Below are 15,563 nucleotides of genomic sequence, written 5' to 3'. Positions count from 1 at the left end.
CAGTACAGGGAGGAAGAACACACTACATACAGCACAGTACAGGGAGGGAGCACACACTACATACAGCACAGTACAGGGAGGGAGCACACACTACATACAGCACAGTACAGGGAGGAGGAGCACACACTACATACAGCACAGTACAGGGAGGGAGCACACACTGCATACAGCACAGTACAGGGAGGAGGAGCACACACTACATACAGCACAGTACAGGGAGGAGGAGCACACACTACATACAGCACAGTACAGGGAGGGAGCACACACAAGTAGTGAAACACAGACACAGGGGACCAGCGCAGTGGAATCTGCCCCAGTGGCCAATCCGCCCCTGATTACATACATAGCCACCATATTACATACATAGCCACCACATTATCTACATTAATAGCACCACATTACACGAATAGCACTACATTACACGAATAGCATCGCATTACAGGTATAGCACCGCCCTACACGTATAGCACCGCATTATGCGAATAGCGCCACATTACACGTATGTCATCTCATTACACAAATAGCATCACATTGCATACGTAGACACCACATTACATACATAGCCACCGCATTACATACGTAGACACCACATAAATAGGCCCATCATCATGGACAGACATTGGGCAGCTATAGGGCTGAAGGACGTTGCATTAGAGATTGTCCCAGGGCTGGCTGTGAGTGCTGCCTGGTCAGCTGGCATCCTGAGAACAAAGTACATCCTGCTCCTGTCCAGTCCCCAAACCATACACTGTGACCAAGGATGCCCTAACCCTTACACCATCATGATTATGCAATTAAAAATAACCTCTCTGCTGGGTCCCCTTCAGTGCTCAGTCACCACTCTGGCCAGTTCAGTGAGAGTGCGGGAGCTAGGGAGGGCGGTGGGTGTAGTGAACCCGGCTCCGACCATCGCTATGCTGCTGCTCCTGGGCCGGGCTCGTTGAAAAGACCTTTGACCGAGGCCAGGGAGAGGATGTTGCTGGGCTGATTAACTTTCTCCAGGTCCCCCATTGGTAGAACAGCTTCACCGCTTTTCATGGCTAGCGGCACCTGGAGGTGCCTGCTAGCCTAACTTCCGGATTGCATTCCAATGAACTGCAAATACTGGAAGCAGTGTGAGCCAGCCCAGCCTTAGTGTGAATCGGCCTGGCTGAGGGGGATATGGGACCAGCCCATCAGAATCTGTCATGGTGTCCTGGTGGGCCAATCCGCCCCTGACTGTTGGATACCTATTAGCCCATGAGACCTTGAAATGTATCAGTCGGCTCTATTGGTGGGCTACTATGCAACATGCAGTAACACAATATGTTGCCCCCTATCCTACTGTATTTGTGTGAAGAGTAAAAGGCTGCATACTTATCCAGCCAGGACTCTACAGCCACTAAAGGATCTTGGTGATTAATTTCCATGGCTTTTAAAGTATATCAAGGTTACCTCTTCAAAAGATCCAACAATCCTCAACAAAATTTGGATTGCATCATACCCTTACTAAGTAGACAGCTCTAAATTGTCATTATTATTTTTTAATTAGGACTGTACTCACACAAATTATAAAAAATTGATATTAACCCATTCTAAGTAATGAAGAACTTCCAGTGTAAATGTTATACATAAATTACCTCACTCTGGGGGTAATTCCAAGTTGATTGCAGCAGGAAATTTTTTAGCAGTTGGGCAAAACCATGTGCACTGCAGGGGGGACAGATATAACATGTGCAGAAAGAGTTAGATTTGGTTGGGTTATTTTGTTTCTGTGCAGGGTAAATACTGGCTGCTTTATTTTTACACTGCAATTTAGATTGCAGATTGAACACACCACACCCTAACTAACTCTCTCTGCACATGTTATATCTGCCCTTCCTGCAGTGCACATGGTTTTGCCCAACTGCTAACAAAAATCCTGCTGCGATCAACTCAGAATTACCCCCTCTGTTCAATGAAAACACCCATCTTGTATTTCATGTATATTTACTCAAACCTGCACATTTTTCACTAAAGTCACACAAGAGCACCATCAACAGTACACATCCAAGGACACATTATTATAGATATAAAATATATTATAGAAGATATCTTGGACTCCAAAATCAAATCTTATCATACCAGACAAATCTGGAGCACCTTATAGTCACCTTGTAAGGAGGGGAACCCTGTGAGGTCCTGTGTTTGTACATTTCCTGACTTGCCTTGCTGTGTGAATGTCATATGCTATGAGGGCTTCACTATTGGTAGACATGAGTCACCATCTGAAGTCATGCTTCTTTTCTGACATGGCATGGCTATTCCACTAACATAGACACAGGAAATTTTATGACACCACTGCAGGACTGTTTTACTGGCATAAGTAAACGCGAGGTGGGGGGTTTAGTTGCCCGGAAACCCCACTTCCCTGCGTCCCAGCTAGAGGCCTATGGGGGGTAATTCAGAGTTGTTCGCTAGCAAATTTCAGTCGCAGCGCAGCAATCAGGCAAAAAAACGGCACTTCTGTGCATGCGGCGCAATGCGCACGCGCGTCGTACTATTACAACGAACGATGTAGTTTCACACAAGGTCTAGCGAAGCTTTTCAGTCGCACTGCTGGCCGCAGAGTGATTGACAGGAAGTGGGCGTTTCTGGGTGTCAACTGACCGTTTTCAGGGAGTGAGCAGAAAAACGCAGGCGTGCCAGATAAAAACGCAGGCGTGGCTGGGAAACGTAGGCGTGGCTGGACGAACACAGGGCGTGTTTGTGACGTCATAACAGGAACTGAATAGTCTGAAGTGATCGCAAGCGCTGAGTAGGTCTGGAGCTACTCAGAAACTGCACAAAATTATTTTGTAGCCGCTATGCAATCCTTTCGTTCGCACTTCTGTTAAGCTAAGATACACTCCCAGAGGGCGACGGCTTAGCGTTTGCACGGCTGCTAAAAGCAGCTAGCGAGCGAACAACTCGGAATGACCACCAATATCTGCAGTATAAAAGGTGAAAGGAGCTATGTATTGCTGTGTGTGCGTGTCTGGGTCTGGTTGTTCAATCATCGCGCCAGAGAGAGATGATCTGAAGTGTACAGTACATATTGGCTTATTGTATATATTGGTTTATGATTGATTGCAAATTCTGAATGAGTCAATTTACCAGAGTTACATTATCATGGCTTTCCTTGGATCTGATATGAGAAAAACATGTAAGTAAAAAGTAATGATGTTCCTGAGAGATTCAGAGATTTGTTTGTAGAAACAAAGGAAGGTATTTTCTCTAGATTATTAGCTAAAGAAACTAAGGTGTGGTGGGATATTACATGATTAATCAATTATCTTAATTATAGGAGGATACCAAGGGGATTTAGAGTCTAGAAATACCTATTTTAATCTGAATAATAAGAAATTTGTTAAATAATGAAGTAGGATACTTGATGACTGTTCTATTGAATTAATTGGACTATTATTTTTTTTTTAAGAAATGAAAAGAATGTAGTTAAAAAATGTGAGGATTCTTACTGAAAAACTAAACCCCAAGAAAAATCAAGAAACCTGTAATTAGTTTAGAATTAATTTTGCTAAAAAATAAATACTAACATTGAGGAAGCAGTCATGGAAAATAAGCTTTACTTAGTTTCAACGTTATAAGATTACCAAAATAATTAAGGAAAAACAGGACTAATAGAACTTTTATAACATATAGGGATAAATTTACTCAAAGCTTCTAAAACAGAGATTTGGTGATGTTGCCTATAGCAATCAATCAGATGCTGTCTATTATTTCACTATTACCTTTTAGAAAATGATAGACAACATTTGATTGGTTGCTATAGGCAAAATCACCAGCAGTGGTACCGAAAGAGAGGGGGTGGGGGGTACAAATTACCTGGGCCCAGGTCTGATGGAGACCCAGTGGGGGCCCCAGGCTTCCTACTCCTTAACTGACAGCAGCAGCTCTTCTCCACAGCTGTGCTGGGCTGGAGTGTTGCCGTGACGGCGCATAAAATACCATTTTGTTTGATATTTTTTCTAAGGATGCATGGCAACGTCTCCTGTGATTAGGCCACACCCCCTCAAAAGTACCTTGCCCAGGCAGGCTCTCTACTGCCCTGATCACCAGTTCTCTGTTTTAGAAGCTTTAGTAAATTTATCCCATAGAGAGAAACCTTTTGTTAAAAATTTTTATGATGATGTTAGTAGGAGTAATGGATTGAATATGTCAGGAAGATTGACAGCAGCTTCAATTAGCTTATTGCCCCTTATACCCCTTTCAAATCAAAATCCCAGGTCCAATCCGTGCAGCCAGTCTCAGACCCCTTTTTACACTGGCGGCTGGACCCAAGCTATTCCCGGGTCCTGCCATTCACACCAGACTCGGTTCTTCTGTGATTCGGTTCTATCTGGATTTACAGTGGTCCCTTGGAGATGATGTAATTTCCAAGCGCTACTGCAGACAGCCAATCTGGTGGTATGTGGCACAACCTGGGTCATCGTGACCTGCGTCGGACCGTTCACACAGCACCATGACCTGGGTCGGTCCTGTGTCCAACCCTGGTCGCTATCCCCGGTTTTGATTACCAGGTCACTCGAACTAGATTATTTTTCCTGGCCCCTTTCAGTCTGAGCCACGAACTGTGTTGACTTGGCAGTAGCCAGGGTTATTGCGGCAGACTGAAAGGGTATTACTTTGCTACACAGGCAGGGTGATTTAGGTTGCAAATAAATGATAAAATTGCCCACAAGCTGAAGACAAGAAGGACTTACACCGTCTCTGAGAGTGGACTGCATATGCGCGATGCTGCTGGCAGTCTCTTGCAACTTCGGTTCCTGTCTATTTGGGGTATAAAAGATGCCTGGACCTAGCAAACTGTGTTCGCTGATTGTCTAGCCTGAGTTTTGTCTACTTTACTGCTAATCCCTATGCTAACCTGCTGCTGTCATTCCCGACCTGGCTTTAAGGTTTCCATTTGCTGTCTCCAGCTGTGTATCAGTACTGTTTACCTGTATGAGACCTTTGGAATTGCTTGGAACTTTTGGACAAGTTAGAAAACACTGCTTTATTATATGCTAGCTTCCTAATACCATCTGACTTTTAAACTAACATAACCTGCTAATGTACAGCATTAAATATCCTTGGTTTTGCCTATGCTGCTTCATTGCTACTACTACTTAAATCTGAGTTCATTCCAGACTCCCAACCATTTTTGGTTTGAGCTCTACCATGGTCACATGTCAGCATAATTACAATTGGAATATTGTAGGTTTCTCAAAATCTAGACGCAATAGATCTCTATATGCTAAAGAAAAAAAAAAGATTCACCTTTGTCTTTCTTCCACATAAAAATAAGAATTTACTTACCGATAATTCTATTTCTCGTAGTCCGTAGTGGATGCTGGGGACTCCGTCAGGACCATGGGGAATAGCGGGCTCCGCAGGAGACAGGGCACATCTAAAAAGCTTTTTAGGTCACATGGTGTGTACTGGCTCCTCCCCCTATGACCCTCCTCCAAGCCTCAGTTAGGTACTGTGCCCGGACGAGCGTACACAATAAGGAAGGATCTTGAATCCCGGGTAAGACTCATACCAGCCACACCAATCACACCGTACAACTTGTGATCTGAACCCAGTTAACAGTATGATAACAAAACGAAGTAGCCTCCGAAAAGATGGCTCACAACAATAGTAATAACCCGATTTTTGTAACAATAACTATGTACAAGCATTGCAGACAATCCGCACTTGGGATGGGCGCCCAGCATCCACTACGGACTACGAGAAATAGAATTATCGGTAAGTAAATTCTTATTTTCTCTAACGTCCTAGTGGATGCTGGGGACTCCGTCAGGACCATGGGGATTATACCAAAGCTCCCAAACGGGCGGGAGAGTGCGGATGACTCTGCAGCACCGAATGAGAGAACTCCAGGTCCTCCTTAGCCAGAGTATCAAAATTTGTAAAATTTTACAAACGTGTTCTCCCCTGACCACGTAGCTGCTCGGCAAAGTTGTAATGCCGAGACTCCTCGGGCAGCCGCCCAGGATGAGCCCACCTTCCTTGTGGAATGGGCATCTACATATTTCGTCTGTGGCAGGCCTGCCACAGAATGTGCAAGCTGAATTGTACTACAAATCCAGCGTGCAATAGACTGCTTAGAAGCATGAGCACCCAGCTTGTTGGGTGTATACAGTATAAACAGCAAATCAGACTTTCTGACTCCAGCCGTCCTAACTATATATATATATATTTTTAGGGCCCTGACCACGTCTAGTAACTTGGAGTCCTCCAAGTCCCTAGTAGCCGCAGGCACCACAAGAGGTTGTTTCAGGTGAAAACGCTGACACCCCTTCATGAAGAAACTGGAGACGAGTCCCAGTTCTGTCCTGTTCAAATGGAAAATTTTAATATGGGCTTTTGTAAGACAAAGCCGCCCCTTCTGACAATCGCCTGGCCGAGGCCAGGGCTAACAACATGGTCACTTCCCATGTGAGATATTTGTCAACAGCATGGTCACTTTCCATGTGAGATATTTCAAATCCACAGATTTGAGCGGTTCAAACCAATATGATTTTAAGAAATCCCAACACTATGTTGAGATCTCACGGTGCCCCTAGGGGCACAAAAAAGCTGTATATGCAATACATCCTTTACAATCTGGACTTCAGGAACTGAAGTCAATTCTTTCTGGAAGAAAATCTACAGGGCCGAAATTTAAATGTTAATGAACCCCAATTTGAGGTCCAAAACACTCCTGTTTTCAGGAAGTGTAGAAATCGACCTAGTTGAATTTCCGTCGTGGAGCCTTCCTGGCCTCACCCACGCAACATATTTTCACCACATGTGGTGATGACGTTGTGCGGTCACCTCCTTCCTGGCTTTGACCAGGGTAGGTATGACCTCTTATGGAATGCCTTTTCCCCTCAGGATCCGGCATTCAACCGCCATGCCGTCAAACGCAGCCGCGGTAAGTCTTGGAATAGACATGGTACTTGCTGAATCAAGTCCCTTCTTAGCTCCCCAGGCCCTTAGTCCTCTGTGAGCATTTCTTGAAGTTCCGGGTACCAAGTCCCTCTTGGCCAATCCGGAGCCACTAGTATAGTTCATACTCCTCTATGTCTTATAATTCTCAATACCCTGGTTATGAGAAACAGAGGAGGGAACACATACACAGACTGGTACACCCACGGTGTTACCAGAACATCCACAGCTATCGCCTGAAGGTCTCATGACCTGGCGGAATACCTGTCCCGTTTTTGTTCGGGCGGGACGCCATCATGTCCACCTTTGGTCTTTGCCAACGGTCCACAATCATGTTGAAAAACTTCCCTATGAAGTTTCCACTCTCCCGGGTGGAGGTCATGCCTGCTGAGGAAGTCTGCTTCCCAGTCGTCCACTCCCGGAAAGAACACTGCTGACAGTGCTATCACATGATTTTCCGCCTAGCGAAAAATCCTTGCAGTTTTCACTGCCCTCCTGCTTCTTGTGCCGCCCTTCTGTTTACGTGGGCGACTGCCGTGATGTTATCCCACTGGATCAATACCGGCTGACCTTGAAGCAGAGGTCTAGCTAAGTTTAGAGCATTATAAATTTGCTCTAAGCTTATTTATGCGGAGAGAATTCTCCAGACTTAATCACACTTCCCTGGAAATTTTTTCCCTGTGTGACTGTTCCCCAGCCTCTCAGGCTGGCCTCCGTGGTCACCGGCATCCAATCCTGAATGCCGAATCTGCGGCCCTCTAGAAGATGAGCACTCTGTAATCACCACAGGAGAGACACCCTTTTCCTTGGATATAGGGTTATCCGCTGATGCATCTGAGGATGCGATCCGGACCATTTGTCCAGCAGATCCCACTGAAGAGTTCTTGCGGGAAATCTGCCGAATGGAATTGCTTCGTAATAAGCCACCATTTTTACCAGGACTCTTGTGCAATGATGCACTGACACTTTTCCTGGTTTTAGGAGGATCCCGATTAGCTCGGATAACTCCCTGGTTTTCTCCACTGGGAGAAACACGTTTTTCTGGACTGTGTCCAGAATCTTCCCTAGGAACAGTAGACGTGTCGTCGGAAAAAGCTGCGATTTTGGAATATTTAGAATCCACTCGTGCTGTCGTAGAACTACTTAAGATAGTGCTACTCCGACCTCCAACTGTTCTCTGGACCTTGCCCTTATCAGGAAAGCGTCCATGTTTCCTTTAAGAAAAATCATCATTCCGGCCATTACCTTGGTAAAGACCCGGGGCGCCGTGGACCATCCAAACGGCAGCGTCTGAACTGATAGTGACAGTTCTGTACCAGGAACCTGAAGTACCCTTGGTGAGAAGGGCAAATTTGGACCTGTAGGTAAACGTCCCTGATATCCAGTGACATCATATCGTCCCCTTCTTCCTGGTTCGCTATCACTGCTCCGAGTGACTCCATCTTGATTTGAACGCTTGTATGTAAGTGTTCAAATATTTCAGATCTCACCGAGCCGGTTGGCTTCAGTACCACAATATAGTGTGGAATACTACCCCCTTCCTTGTTGTAAGAAGGGTACTTTGATTATCACCTGCTGGGAATACAGCCTGTGAATTGTGTGAGGGGGAGACGTCTCGAATTTCCAATGTACACCTGGGATATTACATGTAGGATCCCGGAGTTCCCTTGCGAGTGTTGCTGAAACTCTTGAGATGACCCCCTACCGCACCTGAGTCCGCTTGTACGGCCCCAGCGTTATGCTGCGGACTTGGCAGAAGCCGTGAGGAGCTTCTGTTCCTGGGAATGATCTGCTTGCTGCAGTCTTCTTCCCTTTCCTCTCCCCCTGGGCAGATATGACTGGCCTTCGCCCGCCTGCCCGTATGGGGACGAAAGGACTGAGACTGAAAAGACTGTGTCCTTTTCTGCCAATATGTGACTCGGGGTAACAAAAGGTGGATTTTTCAGCTGTTGCCATGGCCACCAGGTCCAATGGACCGCCCCTTTATACGGCAATACTTCCCATATGCCGTCTGGAATCTGCCTCACCTGACCACTGTCGGGTCTTCGTCTGGCAGATATGTACATCACATTTACTCTTTGATGCCAGAATGCAAATATGCCTCTGCGCATCACACATATATAGAAATGCATCCCTAAAATGCTCTATAGACAATAAAATCCTGTCCCTGTCAAGGGTATCAAAATTTTCAGTCAGGAAATCCGACCAAGCCCCCTCAGCGCTGCACATCCAGGCTGAGGCGATTGCTGGTCGTAGTATAACACCAGTATGTGTGTATATACTGTTATGATATTTTTCAGCTTCCTATCAGCTGGCTCCTTGAGGGCGGCCGTATCTGGAAACGGTAACTTTATATGCGTGTGAGCGCCTTGTCCACCCTAAGGTGTGTTTTCCAACTCGCCCTTACTACTGGCGGGAAAAAGGGTATACCGCCCATAACTTTCTGTCGGAGGAACCCCACGTATCATCACACACTTCATTTAATTTATCTGATTCAGGCAAAACTACAGGTAGTTTATTCCCACCCTACAAAATACCCTTATTTGTGGTACTTGTGGTATCAGAAATACGTAACACCTCCTTCATTGCCCTTAACATGTAACTTGTGGCCCTAAAGGAAAAATACGTTTGTTTCTTCACCGTCGACACTGGGGTCAGTGTCCGTGTCAGTGTCTGTCGACCGACTGAGGTAAATGGGCGTTTTTACAAGCCCCTGACGGTGTCTGAGACGCCTGGACCGATACTAATTTGTCCGCCGGCTGTCTCATGTCGTCAACCGGCTTGCAGCGTGTTGACATTATCACGTAATTCCATAAGTAAGCCATCCATTCTGGTGTCGACTCCCTAGAGAGTGACATCACCATTACAGGCAATTTTCTCCGTCTCCTCACCAACATTTTCCTCATACATGTCGACACACACGTACCGACCTACAGCACACACATACAGGGAATGCTCTGATAGAGGACAGGACCCACTAGCCCTTTGGGGAGACAGAGGGAGAGTTTGCCAGCACACACCAAAAGCGCCATAATGTATATAACAACCCTAGAAGGTGTTGTTTCTATATATGGGCTCTTAATATATAATTATATCGCCAATTTATGCCCCCCTTCTCTTTAACCCTGTTTCTGTAGTGCAGGGGAGAGTGGGAGCCTTCCTCACCAGCGGAGCTGGTCAGGAAAATGGCGCTGAGTGCTGAGGAGAATAAGCTCCGCCCCTTTCACGGCGGGCTTTTCTCCCGGTTATTAGGAAAACTGGCCTGGGTTAAATACATACATATAGCCTTAATGGCTATATGTGATGTATTTATTTGCCAAATAGGTATTTATATTGCTGCCCAGGGCGCCCCCAGCAGCGCCCTGCACCCTCCGTGACCGTGTCAGTGAGCCGTGTAGCAACAATGGCGCACAGCTGCAGTGCTGTGCGCTACCTCTCTGAAGACTGTGAAGTCTTCTGCCGCCTGTTTCCGGACCTCCGTTCCGCCGTCTTTCTTCAGCGTCTGTAAGGGGGATCGGCGGCGCGGCTCCGGGACGAACCCCAGGCTGACCTGTGTTCCGACTCCCTCTGGAGCTCAGTGTCCAGTAGCCTAAAACTTCAATCCTCCTGCACGCAGGTGAGTTGCAAGTCTCTCCCCTAAGTCCCTCGTTGCAGTGATCCTGTCGCCAGCAGGAATCACTGATTAGAAACCTAAAAAAAAACCTTTACTAAACAGCTCCTTAAGAGAGCCATCCAGTTTGCACCCTTCTCGGACGGGCACAAAAACCTAACTGAGGCTTGGAGGAGGGTCATAGGGGGAGGAGCCAGTACACACCATGTGACCTAAAAAGCTTTTTAGATGTGCCCTGTCTCCAGCGGAGCCCGCTATTCCCCATGGTCCTGACGGAGTCCCCAGCATCCACTAGGACGTTAGAGAAAGATACAATGCACACGAGAGTGATAATCCAGCTATGAGGAATCAACCTCACCCTCACCACTCCTTCCACTCTTTTACAGACAGATCTGTGGTCAGATGATTTGACACTTATTTGTGCGGGAACTTTTTCGGTTAGCATCGCCTATGATCTAAAGAAGGTGACTCATAGAAGAAGAGGCAATTGAGCCTCAAAACAAGACCATAAAAAAGAAGCATATTGACTGAATACAACTTATACAATGAAACTTTATTTTTTTTAAACTATGCCTTGATAACTTCCAACTTAAAGGTTTATAAAAGGATTATATGTTTGACCTACTTTTCTCCATATTAAATTTAATTAGGAGTTTACACTATAAAGATGCATTTAACAAAATACCTAATCAAATACACCTTTGAGGAATTGGGATACACAAAGGAAGACCAATGTGGTATCTTTTTCTTATTTGAAACGTAAATCCAAACTTTTTATGACAGAATTAAAAGGGACGCATCTTGAATTGTATAATGAGTTATTAATGAAAAAAAACTTTGATATTCTATATTCAAAATCTTTGGGCATAAAATAAAATGTAACTGTACTGTAGATAATTAAATGGCATTTAAGACATTAATGTTTGAGGATTAGATAATAAACCAGCTGATAAGAATGTGAATATGGTGGTGATATTAGTTGTGAATAAATATATACTGCGGAATCATTACAACTATTCCTATAGGAGGGTGTTGAAAAGAGATTTTGTGGAGATACCTGACTTTATATTAAAGAAGAGATTAAAAACAGACTGTATGATTAATGGTTAATTGAAATTATCTTTTGAATAAACACCACCAATTAATTTATTATTATTATTATTATTATTATTATTATTATCATCAATCATCATATTTATAAGGTGCCACAAGGATTCTGTAGCAACATAAATAGGGGTAGACCATACAAGATTACATGTTTTTTGTATGAAAACTCCTTCACAAGAGCGCAATACTCGAATCCTGTTTACACATGTTTAATTATAGGTATCTGAAAGCAGATATAATATTACTTCTTTAGGCTTCGAAATTACAGGAGAATATATGTATCTCATCTGCTAATCACTGCCCATTCAGCACACGGTAGAAATCAGAAGGGACATCTCCATGCATGCTTAGTCACTTACCTTCCACTACCTACACATTTCTAAGCCATCTTACATTAGAGACTCTATTTGAAATAAATGTACAGTATCTCTATATCAACTCTCATTAACAAACACCTTGATTCCATGTGGAGAAGCAAGGTGCAAATGTTGAAACATGTTTTTGTTTACATCAAAATTACCTGCGGTACAATATACAGATATACTCTTCTTGTTACCTTTTATCAAATCTGGGAACCGCTGCCCATGGCACCTTACTGATTATCTCAGCACGTATGGTAAATCAATGTGGTTACTGCCACCAGCAGAAGTACCAGTCACTGTGCCAGTTAAGCCAAGTGACTTTGAGAGACCATGCCAAGGGTGAGTTTCTGCTCTCATCCGCACATACACAATTAATAAGTAAAAAATTAGGTAACATGAGCCTCTCAGGGTTTAGGTGTAAAAACACAGAATCCATAAATAAAATTAAGGTTTTTAATTCATGTAAAATCTTTAAAGCTTATAGTTACAGAAAAAAATGGATACAAGAATATAATAGTGTAAACAGTTACATCAGTTATCACAGTTTAAAAAAATAAAAATAAGGGGTGAAAAAGACAACGTTCTGATCACCTGTAGAGTTGAACGCTGGTTGAGTGAGGTCTCTATTCAAATCCTGGACATTACAGGCCCTAGTCTTTCCCTGGATGCCACCTCAATGATAATGACAACTTTTGGTCTGTGCTTCTCATATTTAAACTTCCATGCTGCAGCTTCCCCCCATCCCCAACCACTTTGGGATTTCTTGAACCCTCCTGAAACCAGAGTGGATTGAATCTCAGATTACACTTTGGGGTTTCTCAGCCAGTCTAGCAGGGCTGTTACTTTTATCTTTATGACTTGCTTTAAAGCCCTGGACCTGGTTCCTGGGCAAACAAACTGGCATTCTGGTACATCAGGCCAGGAAGACCATTTTACACTTGGGTGTGTCTTCCCTGAACTGTAGGCTTGACCCCTGCTGTGTTTATTCACAGATTTCTGACCCATATACAGGATTCTAGGGCTGATTCTCTGGACTTCAGGTGGATATGAGCACATTACGGTAGATCAATTAACTTTCTACTATTTGATATGCAAAAACATTTAACTTGTACAATACATTGATACATCAGGCAATGCGATTAATACAATTGTTTAATCGTGCCCAGTCCGATATAAGCTTGGGAACTGCACGGCCCTCCTATTATGGGCAGCACAGACGGTGTTATGGTTAGTGTTACTGCCTCACAGCACTGAGGTCATGGGTTTGATTCCACCATGGCACTGTGTAGAGCTTGTATATTCTGTCCGTGCTTGCGTGGGTTTCCTCCAGGTTCTCTGGTTTCCTCCCGCAATCAAAAAATATACTAGTAGGTTAGTTGGCTCCCGACAAAATTAACCCCAACGTAAATGTGTGTGCATGTGGTAGGGAATATAGATTGTAAGCTCCACTGATGTGAATAGCTAAGTACTCTCTTTAAACTGCTGCATAATATGTGTGTGCTATATAAATAACCGGTAATAAATAATAATAAATATATCTAAGTGATAGATTGACTTTGATCATAATGTGACATTCATATTATGATCATAATGTGACACTCCCTCACCTACCCCACCAGTCACTATCAAGGCACAAGATCTTGCTTCCTACTTCAAGGAGAAGATTGATAAGATCCGATATGAAATGGTATGCTCTTTGGCAGCCAGTGACCTGCTCAGTTCTTTACCTGAACCCTCTGCCACTCTAGAAACAAAGATGTAGGGGGTGGTTCAAACTGGCGCTGTGCAGCTCAGATGTAACAGATTTCGAATTAAATGTCACCACATTTAAATAAACAGACAAAACACAAGAAATTTGAAATACTGTCGTACACCACAAGCGCTAAGGTAAGTAGAACATCACCATAACATCCCTTTTGAGTTGCATGGAAGGTTCTTAGGTCGAAATTGTGTCTCCAGTTCTAATCAATTGTATGTAAGGTCTCCAAACATAGTTGAAATGAAAGACAGGATAACAAAAAACAACCAATGTGTGGTAAATGTTGTCAACACTTAAGCAATAGAAAAAGAAATCAGACTCCTCTATAAAACTAAGGTGGATTCCAAAGCGTACCCCACTCACACTCTAAAGAGGAGGCATTAATCGCATCACGGTTTCTTTATGTGGTTAACCTTTCAATTTCTTATAACACCCAGTGTGATGAATAGGGAATTCAGCCCAACACCTCAATCGTTTGTTGTGGATTCCCAATGGAGGCAGATGATGCGTACCCCAACACTCACACTCAAACGGTTGATGTAAAACACATAAAGGTATCTTTCTCTCCTAGGGGATAATAGTAGTCTGTAATGGCGTACCACAACTCACAGTTTGGACTGCTGTACACCTCCTATCAAGGTATCTTTAGGTCCTGGACAGGGATTTCAGTTTGTGGTTTTAGCTTTGTTCATGGAAACTCCCAATGTGCATCATATGAAAAAAGAAAACAAGCAAACCAATTTGTAGTAGGTTTTGCTAGTCTTAAATGCAATGTGTAAATAAATCTCTGAGGCAGATAGGTTCAATGCGTACCCCACTCACATATAAAATGGGGGTTCTAAATATATAGCGGTATCTTTGGGGAAGTTCTATTTGATGGTGCAGTAAATACTGGACCACTAGTGGAAACACATCTGTGGTTTATTGAGTCCAGGATTTACTGCACCATCAAATAGAACTTCCCCAAAGATACCGCTATATATTTAGAACCCCCATTTTATATGTGAGTGGGGTACGCATTGAACCTATCTGCCTCAGAGATTTATTTACACATTGCATTTAAGACTAGCAAAACCTACTACACATTGGTTTGCTTGTTTTCTTTTTTCATATGATGCACATTGGGAGTTTCCATGAACAAAGCTAAAACCACAAACTGAAATCCCTGTCCAGGACCTAAAGATACCTTGATAGGAGGTGTACAGCAGTCCAAACTGTGAGTTGTGGTACGCCATTACAGACTACTATTATCCCCTAGGAGAGAAAGATACCTTTATGTGTTTTACATCAACCGTTTGAGTGTGAGTGTTGGGGTACGCATCATCTGCCTCCAATGGGAATCCACAACAAACGATTGAGGTGTTGGGCTGAATTCCCTATTCATCACACTGGGTGTTATAAGAAATTGAAAGGTTAACCACGTAAAGAAACCGTGATGCGATTAATACCTCCTCTTTAGAGTGTGAGTGGGGTACGCTTTGGATCCACCTTAGTTTTATAGAGGAGTCTGATTTCTTTTTCTATTGCTTAAGTGTTGACAACATTTACCACACATTGGTTGTTTTTTGTTATCCTGTCTTTCATGTCAACTATGTTTGGAGACCTCTGCCACTCTGTCTTCATTTGATCCCACAAATGAAGATGAAGTATCATCACTCTTCTCATCCTGCTTCTCTACTACCTCTCCTCTTGATCCTTTACCCTCACAAATAAGTAAAGCTCTGTCTCTGGTGCTTATCCCTACCTTAACTAACATCTGTAATCTCTCTCTCTCTCTCTCTCTCTCTCTCTC

At 43.8% G+C, this 15,563-nt stretch overlaps 1 long non-coding RNA gene across 1 annotated transcript in view; it reads right to left on the bottom strand.

Annotated features, from left to right (window-relative positions):
• Positions 1 to 3,927, bottom strand: part of LOC135050948 (uncharacterized) — a 57,712-nt gene extending 53,785 nt beyond the window's left edge. The window contains exon 1 of the long non-coding RNA XR_010241941.1: positions 3,844 to 3,927. This is a non-coding gene — a long non-coding RNA (uncharacterized LOC135050948). The remainder of the gene's footprint in view (positions 1 to 3,843) is intronic.
• Between the last annotated feature and the right edge of the window lie 11,636 nt (positions 3,928 to 15,563).

Source organism: Pseudophryne corroboree, chromosome 2, assembly GCF_028390025.1.
Source record: "Pseudophryne corroboree isolate aPseCor3 chromosome 2, aPseCor3.hap2, whole genome shotgun sequence".
Lineage (NCBI taxonomy): Eukaryota > Metazoa > Chordata > Amphibia > Anura > Myobatrachidae > Pseudophryne > Pseudophryne corroboree.
The sequence above is the reverse complement of the archived record's forward strand: the minus strand, read 5'-3'. Positions and strand labels throughout refer to the sequence as shown.